Raw genomic sequence first — 14,312 nt, 5'->3', positions numbered from 1 at the left:
AAGTAGCTAATAAAAAAGGTCTCATAGCGGTCCACATAGACACTACACATTCCATGGGACAATCCTCATGGAATCAATGAGAAAATACCAATGTTGCAACAACACCCAACCCAATCTTTGAGGCTAGCTTGGATGGGTAGTAATCTGCATTTGATCAACCTTGAGATAGACATGTATGTAGTGGTTGTCCAACCTATACCAAGAGGAGCGTGAACTCTAGGGCTACATCCTCTATCCAGGAGTCCTCATGTACAAATACATAGCAAGGGGAACTCCGAATGTTTAAAAAGAAGTACACCACAATGTGTCTACATCCAACAAAAAGGGTGGGTCACATTGAACTTGGCTAGCGGCCAAAGAGTCTGAATTAATTTTGTCACACCCAGTTTCAACCTAGAGCCTCAGTGCCTCTAGCGGCCAGAAAGAGAATGTGTACTCTAAAATAGGTTACCTCCAGATCGAGAGATAGGTCATTGAGGAATTGAGTAGAGCCATAGTCAAAGAAGTCCCACCATCGACGAATGTCAAAACTGGTCAACTATGAGGAACCGATGCAAAAGGAGATATTTGCACCAATAGTGGTGTCCTCTAGTAGGGTTGTAGCAAAAGTTGCTTGTAGAAAATGTGAGGGGCAATCAAGCATGTAGAAGTCCTACAAAAGCAAGGAGTTTAGCGCACATCTGAAAAGACTATCTGAGCTAGCTACATCAGGAAGAGGGTGCAATGGTTGCCCCAAGAAATGTATAAAGAGAATTGCCATCAAAAATTTCATTCAAGTTCTGCTTCCTTAAAAAAAGTAAGAATTTAGATTCAGCCTCATCGATAACAGAGAGAGAATCAAAGATCTCCCATGATGATAAGCTATTATGCTAGTGGTGTGGAGGCTTGAGATTGAGAAAAATGCTACTATCGGTGTGACAGACCCAACCAAGCCCATAAAACTGCTTGCAAAGCACTGTACTTGCAAGGTTGGAAGCTTGCGTTAGTGCATCACATGCAAGACAAGCAGTAGTAGCGATGGCTACCATAGCAAGTGCTCTTCCTCCTTAAGAATGGGTGAATCCACATTCACATTGTAATCATCTCCTTGAGATTCTGGGGTCATTGTGAGGCCGAGCTACATGCAAAGTAGTAAAGGGTATCATGGGCATCGAGAAATTCTTGCACCACAAGTGTCACAACGGATTGGACGGACATCACGTGAGATTTTGGCACCACAAGTGATGCAACAGTCGACACGATGGTAGAAGTGGAAGTAGAGATGATTATGGAGATTGCAATATAGATGATGATAGGACGATGGATTGTGGTAAACATGATTAACATGAGAGAAGGTATGAAACGTGAAGATAATATGATAGAGAGGGTGAATAAAGAAGGAATCATAGACTTCATGATCGAAGGACTCATAGAATGCATGATGATTACAAGAAAAGATACAAAGGACGTGTTGCACTAACAATGATGATGAATAAACGGTCTAGCATTGTCCAAACAAGAGTACAAAGAAACCCCCTATGCTCACAAGCATTCATGTTGTGCTTCATCCTAAAAGAAAGACTCTAGAAGAGGAGAAAGTAAGCATTTACATTCAGTTCTTTTTAGTGTCCCTCAAAGAAAGATGAATAATCAAAGATTTGGAAATGGAGCTTGAGCATGAGGCTAAATTGATTGAAGAGGAAGAACACAGAAGCATTGGCGATGCAAGACATGATAGCATAAGTGAATGCATTAGTCAAGAAAAAGCTGCACTGAAGAGATCATGATGGAGATATAATAAACATGATTGATAGGATGATGGAGATTGTGTTAGACAAAATCATGGAACTAGTGGTGATGGTAGACATGATAGTAGAAGTGAATGTGACAAGCGGCATGATGGAAAAAATTGTGGAAGAGATGATGATGGAGATTGCATAATTTGCATTAGACATGATCGACACCATGATGAAGATTGACATGAGACAAGGTAGGAAAGACAAAGAGACCATGCCAGAGAAGATGAATATAGAAGAGATTGTATCCATAGGGATGGTGATTGAAGATTTCACAGAGGCATGATGATTGCGTGGATGATACAAAAGACATGGTGGCAGTGATGACGCTGATAGATGCAAATATTGGAGTAGGAGGAATTGAGATGATAGCTCTTCAAAAAGGCACCAATCACATAAACTTGAGCAAGATTTATTGATGGTTTAATAGTAATAAAAATGTTTGATCCCACTCCTACTTGGCATAGGCTCAACCATGGGTACATTACTCACCTATTGGACGACTCCATCTTGACAACATTACATGGTCCGTTATGTGCATCCAATTATCCATACCTATGCATTTTCTTGGTCCACACATAAATCCTATGGGGTAGGGCAAGGCTTCTATCTCTTATAACTTTTGGAGAGACCATAGTGTCCACTCTCACATACTTTTGTATGGAAATTCTACATGACGTGCATTATATACTTAGCATTTTCACTCTGTGATGCTTCATTGCAAGATTTAACTATTCACATTGCTTTTATGTAGCTTGCACAATTGGACGACACCCATCATACACGGCTACCAGGTCGGTAGTACAATTTTCATAGTTTGTTGATGCTTTTTAGTATTTTTTGACTTTTTCAATGCTTCATTAAGTTTAGTCTAGCTACGTGTTTTCCTCGCTAGTGCATGCTCAATCTTGCTATATATCAAATAGACATGCACTTCTTTTCTCATAGTTCCACAATTCAACTTATCTATTGCACTACCCAATGCACTTTGTACATGTTTACTATATTCCTAGGTGGTTAATGTGAATCTAAGTATGTCCTTGTTTGGAAATGCATCTTATATATTGCAGCCCATCATTCTCCTCTACATCACTATTTTGTAGACCCAGTAGATCTTGAGTTAGGACACTGGAGGCTTTGGGCTTGGGAGAGCTATCCTCTGGTATAAGTACAATGGAACCACGGGGGATTCACTAGTAGTAATAGGGGGACACCACCTGCGTGCAACAAAATTGCCTTTTTAACCCCTACGTACGGGACCCTCCTATGTAAAATCTATCCATTTGGCCTTAGAAAACCCCCCTATTGTACACTCATGTGATACCATACTATAACCCTTAGTGAATACCCCATGAATGGAACCCGATCCTATTAAAGGTTGGAGGAATAATAACATCTTACCTTTATCCCAAGCCACAAGAAATTAACAAAACCCCTCGTCTAACCTTGGTGGTTACATCAGAGTCATTGAACCAAACATCGAAGAAACCATTGGGTAGATACTACATATAGTCAACTATCCCACCATGATTGAGAATCGCAGGGCCAGAAAGTCAATTGATGAGCTCTGCTTTTGACGGCACCCTACCCACAAAACCAAACACCAAGGATACGTTGGAATTCCAAACTCAGCTTGATTAGTCCCCTTACACATCGAAGCATTTTACCAATTGGCAACTACTTGTACATTTACTAATTTAAAGTGTTGGATATTCTTGAAAGAGGTGAAGGGACTTTACACGCAGATGCATCGCTCGCCAAATAACGAGTTGAGCACCAATCACAGTTGCACATGTCAAATTTGTATGCTTAGCTGCATATGCATCATTCTCCATCTAAGTCTTATAAGGTAATCTTGTCAGCTCCAAAACTCTTATATTGATTGGCCCCTTCATGCTATCCATATTTGGTGGCCTGATTTCCACTGATTGTCTAGCCAATTGAAGCTATCTTCACTATATTTACATAAAACGACCAAATGGCTATGTGCAAAGCACACGTAAAAGCAACCGCCCACCATTCTCAAAATGGCCACCACATTTTGGACAGTGGAGGCTTCCCTCTACTTGATAGCACCCAAATATCCGAATTCGTAGTGAAATTTGAACATGAGAAATCTTGGTTCAATCTTCAGGTCAAGATTTGGGCATTATAGCCGTATATTTTTTGAAAATAACTTAAACTTTTGTGTAAATTCTCATTCTGAAATTATTCAGCTAAAAATCATAAGTCTTACAAGAAAAACGTATTTCTAGCAGGACACGTCCACATTTACGTGCGCTCACACACACAGATCTATCACACAAGTGTGGTGATTGGTTATCCCAGTTCTCTCTTGAGTGACAAATGTTGAGTTCAAGACTTGTGGGCTAACTCTACTTTGCTTCTCTTGGGGGTGTGTACGTGTGCAAATATGAAGAGGAACTAGAACAAGGTGAAGATTTCACGATGGCCTCAAGAAGGCATCATTTTTTCCTCTAATAAATGATTATTAGAACACATTTGACATGTTAATGGACCTTGTGTTCATGAAAAATGTGTCCCAGCTTAATATTCTGCCGTTTTTAATTTCAAAAATGTCAATTGAGAGTAAGGGGAAAAGGCAAATTTTTGCCCCAAAATAGAGAAAAATAATATAAAAACTTGAAAAATAAATCTAATTTTTAAAACATTCCTCTTAGTAAATTCAAGAAAAGGAGTTTTATATGTCTGAAAAAATGATATTTCTCGAACACTTTAATGGAGAGAGATTAGAGAGAGAGAGAGAGAGAGAGAGAGAGAGAGAGAGAGAGAGAGAGAGAGATAGATAGATAGATAGATAGTTCTATTATCGTCCTGGGAGGTCAAATATGACCTATGGGACCAAATGAACATGTCACGTGGTGTGAGTGGAGTTCATAAGTGACTCTCGATGCTCAAAAATGGCTGAAATGAGCGTCGCAATAGAGAGTCCACATCGTGGTTGGGAGAGGAAGGTATGTAGGGAGAGCTCATGGCTGAATATATGGGGAAAAGAGGACCTAATGTGGTCAAAAGAGAGAGAGAGAGAGAGAGAGAGAGAGAGATGCATGTGTACACGCACACATGCTCATTTTCAAAATAAAAATATTCAAATGAATATAATAAAGCATGACATGACTTGAAATGTCACCTAGAAAAGTTAATGTGAGAGTGACCATTTGATGGTGAAAGAATTGTAAGGGGTAAAGGAGAATTTTTTCCCCAAAATAGAGAAAAATAATATAAAAACCCAAAAAATAAATTTAAATTTTTATAAGTTTCTCTTAGTAAATTCAAGAAAAAGAGTTTTATATGTCTGAAAAAATGATATTTCTCGAACACTTTAATGGCGAGAGATTAGAGAGAGAGAGAGAGAGAGAGAGAGAGAGAGAGAGAGAGAGAGATGCACGTGTACACACACACATGCTCATTTTCATAATGAAAATATTCAAATGAATATAGTAAGGCATGAAATGACTTGAAATGTCACCTAGAAAAAATAATGTGAGGGTGACCATTTGATGGTGAAAGAATTGCACGTTTTGCTCTACCACTTCCCTATGGCCTTCTTGGCCAAAAACCTTTGTGACGCTTTGGGTTCAATACATCTTTCGGAGGTCTCCTCCCTCATCGTGAACGTCTCTCGTGCATGTACACGCGCTTACAAATTTAAGGGGACCCTCAACGAAAACATATCGCTTTGCAGTACTTATTAGAGAGCCAGGTTTGGAGCGCTCTCTCTCTCTCTCTCTAGAACATGGTTGTGGCCGCAGAGGGTGAAGCCAGTTTGTTGAATAGTTCCACATGGGCCATTACGCTAACTTGTTTCATGTTTATTGCCATCTCCATTTTCTTTGAGAAAGCCATCGAGCTAGCCGAGCATGTAAGCTCTGATCTCTCCCTCTCTCTAGTCTCCCTTCTGCTCATCGTCCGTCTCTCTCTCTCTCTCTCTCTCTCTCTCTCTCTCTCTCTCTCTCTCTCCATTTTATTTGAGAAAGCCATCGAGCTAGCCGAGCATGTAAGCTCTGATCTCTCCCTCTCTCTAGTTTCCCTCCTGCTCATCGTCCGCCTCTCTCTCTCTCTCTCTCTCTCTCTCTCTCTCTCTCTCTCTCTCTCTCTCTACACCGACATAGAGACAGTCTGTTGGGGAGACATGGAGTACGACAGTCGTACAGACAGATCACACATTTCTTTGGATCGAGGGAGCCAAGAGACCAACCACCAGCACAGGGTTGTACCCTCATTCATACCAGAGGCACCCTCATTGACGGGCGATTGAGCTGGGGAGATCGAGACGACCACGATCGAGACACAGGAGCACACTACATCGACGGAGACTTTAGCAGAGGATCAGAGGCGTTCTAGCTCGACACCCAGATTGTCATTGAGGGCCTATTCTACATTTTCACATCTCACATTTCACACTTCATTTCAGTTTTTCATTTTTACTTTCAGTACTTTTTGTACTTGTACTTCAGACATTGTATTAGATTCACCACTTTGTATCTGATGTTCTCATAGGTCATTTTGGCCTTTTGGAGACGTTAATATATCATTTCATTTCTCTCTCTCTCTCTCTCTCTCTCTCTCTCTCTCTCTCTCTCTCTCTCTCTCTCTCTCTCTCTCTCTCTCTCTCTCTCTCTCTCTCTCTCTCTCTCTCTCTCTCTCTCTCTCTCTCTCTCTCTCTCTCTCTCTCTCTCTCGCGCGCGCGCGCGCGCGCGCGTCTTTCTCTTGTACTAATAATTGACTTGTTTTGGGCAGCTCCTAATAAAATACAAACAGACATCCCTGCAAGCAGCATTTCTCATGATCAAAGATGGTGGGTACTCTTGTATTGCTAATAATAGAATAATAGATTAAATGTAATGACAATTCTTCTGTCCCATGTCCCTCTAGGTCTCTGCCTCTTTAAATTATACCTGTGACAAAAAACATTGTCTCCTTCTTCATTTCTCCTCTCTCTCAACACCCACATTTTGATGTTCGACCATGCTAAACTGTCTAAGTATGTGCAGAGTTGATGCTGGGAGGATTCATCTCCATCGCCCTGACCGTGGGCAAAAGTACTGTGGCCAAAATATGTGTTCCCACGAAGGCGGCGTTAGCGATGCCGCTGTGCAAGAAGGACGAGAAGACAGCTGACACAACTTCACGGTGGGAACTGGTACATACGCTCAAGAATGCAGCGAGGTAAGGGACTCACCATCCTAGCCTGCAAGCTTGGCCTACCATGAATCATGTTATATCTGATCTCCTTTCCTTTTGTCATGAAATTGCCTTTTCCAGGCAATTCATTACCCTTTGTCCCTTTGGAGCAAGACCCTGTCCACCTTGTAACTAATAGGGGCTTCTAATTGTAATTCATAGGAACTCTATAGGTTGGGCTCTAAATGACCACCCACCACTTCAAAGGTGGAAATAGGGTGAGAACCACCCCCTAGAAAGACAAAAAGAGCAGGAAGCTCTTTGTGCAACTTGTAGGTGACATCTATGTATGATCAATAAGCCCCCCGCCCCTGCCCCTGCCCCCGCCCCCGCCAAAAACAAGCAAAACGTGACTGCCCTTTCGCCGAAACGCACAACACTCTTTGGTCTAGAGTGATTGTTCTATTTCAAACACACTACACAAAGGTGTTGGGTTCAATTCGTTGGATACCTCAGAACGGGTGAGACACGTAGCCAATCGTGCACACAGCGGTAGTAGGCGGAAGGGTAAAAGTCACAAAGGTGACTGCCTTTTCACCGAAACGCACAGCACTCTTTGGTCTAGAGCGATTGTTCTATTTCAAACACACTACACAAAAACAAGCAAAACCCCATGTGAGTTCAAGACTCGTCCGATAGATCTTTGAGGTCTCTTGGGATTGCTCCTACGATGTTGAAACTTCTCCTCTATTGGAATAACCTTTCTATCACCCTGTGGTGGTAGTTTGGCTATCCCAATTCCCTCTCGAGTATAGGCCTTGAGTTCAAGACTTGTTGGATAGATCTTTGATGTCTCTTGGGATTGTTCCTAAGGCATTAAAGCTTCTCTCTCTCTCTCTCTCTCTCCCCCCCCCCCACCACCAAAAAAAATAAAAAACAAAAACAAAACACACACACCCTCAAAAAATATATATATAATATTTCTCTAAATATTTATATGTAATATACTTTATAGTAATAGATGTGTAGGCTAAGTGATATTTTTGTATAAACAACGGAATAAATAAGTGAATACATGTGCGTGTGTATATATATGTATTTGTTTCTCAAATATATATGTATATAATTTCTGAAAGAGAGGAACCATTCAATGAACCACCCTTTTTTCAAGTACACGGATGTGAGTAGCGCAAAAGGATAAAAGGCCAAAGGGGGTGGTAACTAGTGACCACCACCTTGACAAGGAGAGGGTAAAAGAGAGGAGCCCAAAACCCACTTGGAGAGGGTCACATGAAGACTTGGCTAAGATGCCACTAGATCAACTTTCCTACTAAATGAATAAACTTCAATTCGCTGTGCGACCAACATTGTGGAAAGAACTTTATCACGATTCATTAACTAATTTCTTTAGAAGATTTTTCTACACCTTAACGATCATATGCAATCTCTCAGGTGCATTCGATGCACACATCCGTAAGCGATCCCCCCCCTTCCATCTACCTCAGACTCTTGCCAGCTTTCCTCCTTGCACCCCCTGGGCCATCTCTGTCTTCCCCTTCTGCAGGAGCTAGGAGGCGACCTCTGCCAATGCCCCCATTATGACACTTGCTGCAGGCAACCCTGCTACCTACCTGTTAAACGTGCATTCGTACATACTCGGCGCTCGCTCTATTCAACATTTTTTAGATGGAATCTAAAAAGATCCTGTTTGCTCCTTTCTTACAAAGACCTTGTCTTGCTCCATGCCTTGGTCGCGGCACACACAATAGTCATGGTGATTGCTAGGTTGTCCCCTCCCTCTTGCTCCCAGCCACTTGCTCCCTGCCACATCCATGTTCGTCACGAGCTACGATCGCAGCAGATGGCGATCGTCCCCTCATGTTCATTCCTCCTCACAGCACGCTCACCTAGCCCTCTGTGGTGCTCTCCTTCAGATCGCCCTCGTCAACCTCTCTGACCTGCAAACTCACATCGTTTGGCCAAGCTCCTTTGCAATGCTTTTGACTTAAAAGCTCCAAGTTAATATTCCCCCCGAGCTTTCTTGATTGGGCACTCCTTTCATTTCCTCATTTCGTGCCTCTGCTCGGCCTTCATGCTGCTTTCCTACCCTCATTGCTCGTTGGCCCTCTTTCCTTTGCCCCCTCGCCCTGCCATCCCCTGTTGTGCCCTACCCACCTCCTCCCCTTCTCACCATCATGGGCAGCACCTGCTTCTCACCATTATGGTAGACTCTTGGGCATCCTAGCGAGAGAGAGAGAGAGAGAGAGAGAGAGAGAGAGAGAGAGAGAGAGAGAGAGACAGTTTATGTGCCTCGGTTGTGCATGCCTACAGCCTCTATAGACAAACGGAACGAAATCCATCTGTCTCAATTGGTCCCGATCAACCGCATAAAAAATCTCTCTCTCTCTCTCTCTCTCTCTCTCTCTCTCTCTCTCTCTCTCTCTACGTGCCACCCCTCCTCAAAATCTTTTTTGTTACTAACTGCCTTTCCTTTCCCCTAAAGAGTATCTCCCTCTGATTCCTATGAAAAGAAATGCAAAAACGATTGTAGGAACATACTCAAAATGGGCAATTGTAATGAACACCCAATGGTTATAGGTGAACCCACCCTCATCCTACCTCCTCTTTTGCAAAAATGTCACGCCTAATTCTGCTTTTATGTCAAAATATTTCATGTCATTTGACATCATTATTTGACCTACGTGTAAGAAAAGACAAGACCTAACTATGTGGAACTCTCGTTCCTTATCATCGCCCCAAGGTGGTAACATATGGAAACATTCTCTATGCATCGGTAAAATATATTCTTGGATGTTTCATTATTGGATAAAATTATCCTCCAAATCTCTGATAAGGCAACTTTAGCTAACTATCAAGAGTGACATCTAGTGTAGAACAATGGAACTATCAATAGTGACATTTAGTATAGAACAATGGAGGAGATGACATCTAAAACGTCTCAAGAGACAATCCAATGAAGATCCACCCACATCAATGTGTTTAACTCATCCTTATAACCTTCCTGAAGCATAAAGTTATTGTTGGTTGCTTTAAGCTACAATACTGCTCCATTGAATGGGCTATTGCTTGATGTTCTTTGATTAGATACTTTCTTTTTTTGCTGGAATGGCCCAATTGTGAGAAGATCGATAGATATATGAATTCTCACCAACAAAAACAAGGCAGCACTCATGCTTACTTCACTGTATCTAGGAAGTTCCTGAGTAAATGGAGCTATAGAAATAACATTTTTTGTACCCCCCGCCCCCCCCTCAAACTAACCACCCACACACACACACAACAACGACAACAAATCACAAATTTATGCCAAATTTTTCTTGCTCCTCAATGACAAAGGCTTAGAATTACGTAGGTTCATAATGCAACAGAGAACGAGTGATAAATTTATGTGAATTTTTTCTTGCTCCTCAATGGCAAAGGCTTAGAATTATGTAGGTTCATAATGCAATAAATTTTAGGTTGAAAGCTAATACATGTAGCAAGCTTTGTGGGTATGGCCAATTAGAAGCTTGCCATTGCGCATAAACTACCAACATCTAGAAATAATATATCACTGAGTGGTAGAGAGGGGAAAGAGTTTCCAAAAGCAAGAGTGTAAAGATGGTGATTTCGTTTCAGTTCTAAAATCACAACTAAAGCTGAAGGAAGAAGTAGAGGAGATATCCAAAAGGAAGCAAGAAGGAAGACCTCCTGAGGAAGAGCACAAAAGATGGCTCGAGGCCAAAGTGTGTCTCGTTGATCTGCAAGCTGAAGAGATCAATTAGACCTGGTTGTTGGCCAGAGACCTTGCCGTCATACCCGAACCTGCCAACCAGGCTCATTTCTTTAGAGCCCTGAAAATGAAAAGAAGAAGGGACTCTATCACATCAATCATTGACGAAGGGAAAACAAAGTAAGAGATCATAACGCTATGGCCAAAATCATGCTTGACCATCTCAGTCAAACTATTGGTCAACCAAAAGTCTCTGTTGTGGGGTTCGAGGAGACCAGAGCCATCTGCTTGGTACAGTCAAATGTGATATACTACCTGCTGAAGCAAAAGCACTAGAGAGACCAATCTCTATTGATGAATATTGGGATACCTTGCAGGCAATGGGAAAGGAAAAGTCCCTTGGCTGGGATGGACTCACTACCGAATTCTTCAAAGGATTCTAGAAGGATCTCAAAATCCCGATAGCATAGCTAGCTAATAGAGATCTTTCGGAGGGGCAACTCGATGCAAGCCTTTAAAGAGGACTGGTGAACCTATATCCATGTTGGTCTGGTGCTCACTGGTAAAGCATTGGCGGTCTATCTCCATGATGGCAGTTGCATACAAGATCAATGCTAAGGTGGTTGCACTTAGACTGGCTTCAACCTTGAACAAAATCATCATCCCCTACCAACACGGATTCATCAAAGAACGGTTGATTTATGACAACATCCTCGCTACCATGGTTGGCATTGAATACCCTTCTTATACCAAGCAAGAATGTATCCTCCTCCCACTTGACCTAGATAAGGCCTACACCAGAATCACGTGGTCTTACATTGAGGCTGCTATCAAGGCTTTGGGCTTTGGACCCAAAATACGTGTGATTGTTTATACAGGCTCGGGGAAGGAAGTTATTCTGAGCTCCTCTTCAACAACAAGATAGTGGGAGGGTTTGAAGTCAAACGTTCGATCGAGCAAGGCTGCCCCCTTGCCTGATACTGTTTGCAATCGGCTCTCACCCTCTGGTGACCGCACTCAAGGATAGTGCAAGGAAAGGGGAAATTTAAGGTCTTTCACTTCTTGGAGGAAGACAGCTTGCTAAGCTATTTGCTGACGACTCTTTGCTCTTTCTTAAAGCCAACTCAAAAATGTTGAGAAGATCCTTGAAGATTGTTCAATCGTTTTGCTGTTGCTTCCGACTGAATGTCTAGTAATGAGAAACATTAATTTCTCTCTCTGAAAGCGACTCGTTCGATCCCACAGAATGGTCAAGGGAAGTTACAGGTAAGGGGACCAAGTTCAGGTACCTAGGCGCTCCTCTTGGGGTGGGTATTATGGATAAGCAAAATTTGACTAGTTCTTGACCAAAATAAACAACAAAATGAGAAGGTGGAAGTTTGTGCTCCTCCCCTTCCATAGTAGAGTCACATTGATTAATGCTTTCATGATCTCGTACATCTCATTTGTATCGTCGTTGCTAAAACTGAGCAATAGGCAATCATTTAGACCTACTCCCATAACTCTCACCCCCCTTAACTTAGCAAGCCTCCCTGACTTTTCAGCTTGTTTTATCCATTTTATTTTCTTTGTGAAGATATTATGTAAGCTTCTTTGAAGCATAGGTTTTTTCATTCATTTTGTTTGTGAAGATATTATGGATTTTCTATCATTTATTATTATGCACCATTTCATTGCACACATCTATGTGATTTATTAATTTATATGAAATTTAGTTTAGTCACTAGTTTTAATTCTCTCTCATCTCTCATAAGTCTGCCCATATGTGTGTGTGTGTGTGTGTGTGTGTGTGTGAGAGAGAGAGAGAGAGAGAGAGAGAGAGAGAGTATTTGATTTACACATCAATTTTATGTGTGTATATTTTATATTTGGTACTAATTTGAAATCATATCTTGAAGTTTAATTTTTATAACTAAGCATGTATCATTGCTTTTGATTTATTGGTTATACTTTCGATTTTAAGTCTTTACTCCTCCATGGATTTACTTTTAATAATATAAAAGGCATGCCAATTTTATATATAACTTGTTGGCTTGGTTGTATAGAATGCTTGCACGTTTGAGGGTTTGCGGTCTCTATGATGAAGGTTAGGCGACCTTGCATTTGCGTGCTCATCTCCTCTGCGTTCACTTTGTACAGTGCTCAGGACTGTCGCGCTGCTGAGTTTTGCCTTGATAGCCTAGTGTGCCACCACCCTGTGATCCCGTCAGTGGTGCTCTCTGACTTAACACTGCTTACCTCCCCCGCTTTCCCCTAGCGTGCTGCAGCTCACAGCGCAGTAGTGCGTGGCGGCCTGCTCTAGCTGTGCTTATGCCCCTCGGAGGAGACCTCTTTCACCGCTTTCATCTTATGGAATATCTTCGGCAAAGTTTTCTATTCAGTGTTTTTTTTTTGTTTCCATTATCTTCAGCACATTTATGTTGAGTAGGTGCGCATGTTCACACCTTTTTGCTTGTGGTCCCTTAGTCCCCTGGGGTTGCTTGCCCTCTCTTCCATTTAGCCTCATAGTGCTCTTTTGCATTGCCTGCTATGGAGTCGGACGCTTTACCCGTGGAGGAGGACATCATAAAATTCTCACATTTGCTTGCAGCTAGGAAATTACGGCTTTGTGAGGGGGTCGTGCCGGTGGAAGAAGGGGAAGGATTGGAGTCGCACATATCAATTGTGGACATAAAGATAGGAGAAGCATCAATTGAACCAAGGGGATGGTAAAGCAGGGTCGTTGGAGGAGCCCTCCTTGGGCAAAGGTAAGGAGAAATTGATTGATCAATCGACAGAAGGCATAAAAATTTTGAGGTAAAGACACTCGTAGCAAGGGAGCCTTAGGGCTCAATCTGCACGAGTAGTAACAAGATTGGTGCCGGTGCAGCTTCCCTCATACTAGGCATCTCTTTTGCTACAATTCTAAAGGGTCCTACCCCTTTGGACAATGGCTCTGATAAAACCGTTGAGGCAGCATGTGCTGGAGACCAGGAAAGGTTGAAGAGCATTAAGGCTCATCTCAAACAGAAAATCAAAGAAGTGAACAGACAGATAGAGGCTGCCACAAATGGTAACAAAAGAACCAGCTCAGAAGCAAATAGTAGGGGGCTTCTAGAAGATGGCCTTGCAGACATAGTGTCACGGGAATGGAATAATAGAGATCGACAAAAAAAGAGATCTTTGTATTGATGAAATTTTGTAGAGTTTTGATACAACAGAGGAGCAAAATATATGGGCGCACTCCGTTGTACGGAGCTCGAACCTCCCGACCACCCCCGAGCTTTAGTTCGCTTGCATGCAGCGTCTCACTCGCACTCACACTCGCACTCTCACTCTCACTCGCACTCGCACTCGCAGAAGAAGAGATCGGTGAAGAATCCCCAAACGCACCACCCGTCGTGCTTTTATCCTTCTTTTCCTCGAAAAGCCTGCACGATTTCCATACCAAGTATACCTACGAGAATAATATAAGAACGTGATCGCTAAGCAATCCGTAAAGGTTAGATTTCTATCATGACACTTTGCACAGATCCTGTTTCACACATTGATTTCTGCATCGCCTACAAAATAGCCAAAAGAACATACTCGTGCAACCAATTCAACATGATAATCAAAGTAAAAAAACATAATTATATACCTTCATAATCTCAATTGCCATACTCTACCATGAAGAAACA

The 14,312-nt window shown here is 42.1% G+C and overlaps 1 pseudogene; it reads left to right on the top strand.

Moving 5' to 3' along the window:
* The first annotated feature begins 5,532 nt into the window (after positions 1-5,532).
* The window catches only part of LOC147443110 (MLO-like protein 10), a 33,583-nt pseudogene continuing 24,803 nt past the window's right edge, over positions 5,533-14,312 (top strand).

This window comes from Adiantum capillus-veneris, chromosome 14, assembly GCF_014529385.1.
Source record: "Adiantum capillus-veneris isolate H3 chromosome 14, ASM1452938v2, whole genome shotgun sequence".
NCBI classification, from domain to species: Eukaryota; Viridiplantae; Streptophyta; class Polypodiopsida; order Polypodiales; family Pteridaceae; genus Adiantum; species Adiantum capillus-veneris.
This window is presented reverse-complemented; position numbering and strand designations above follow the sequence as displayed.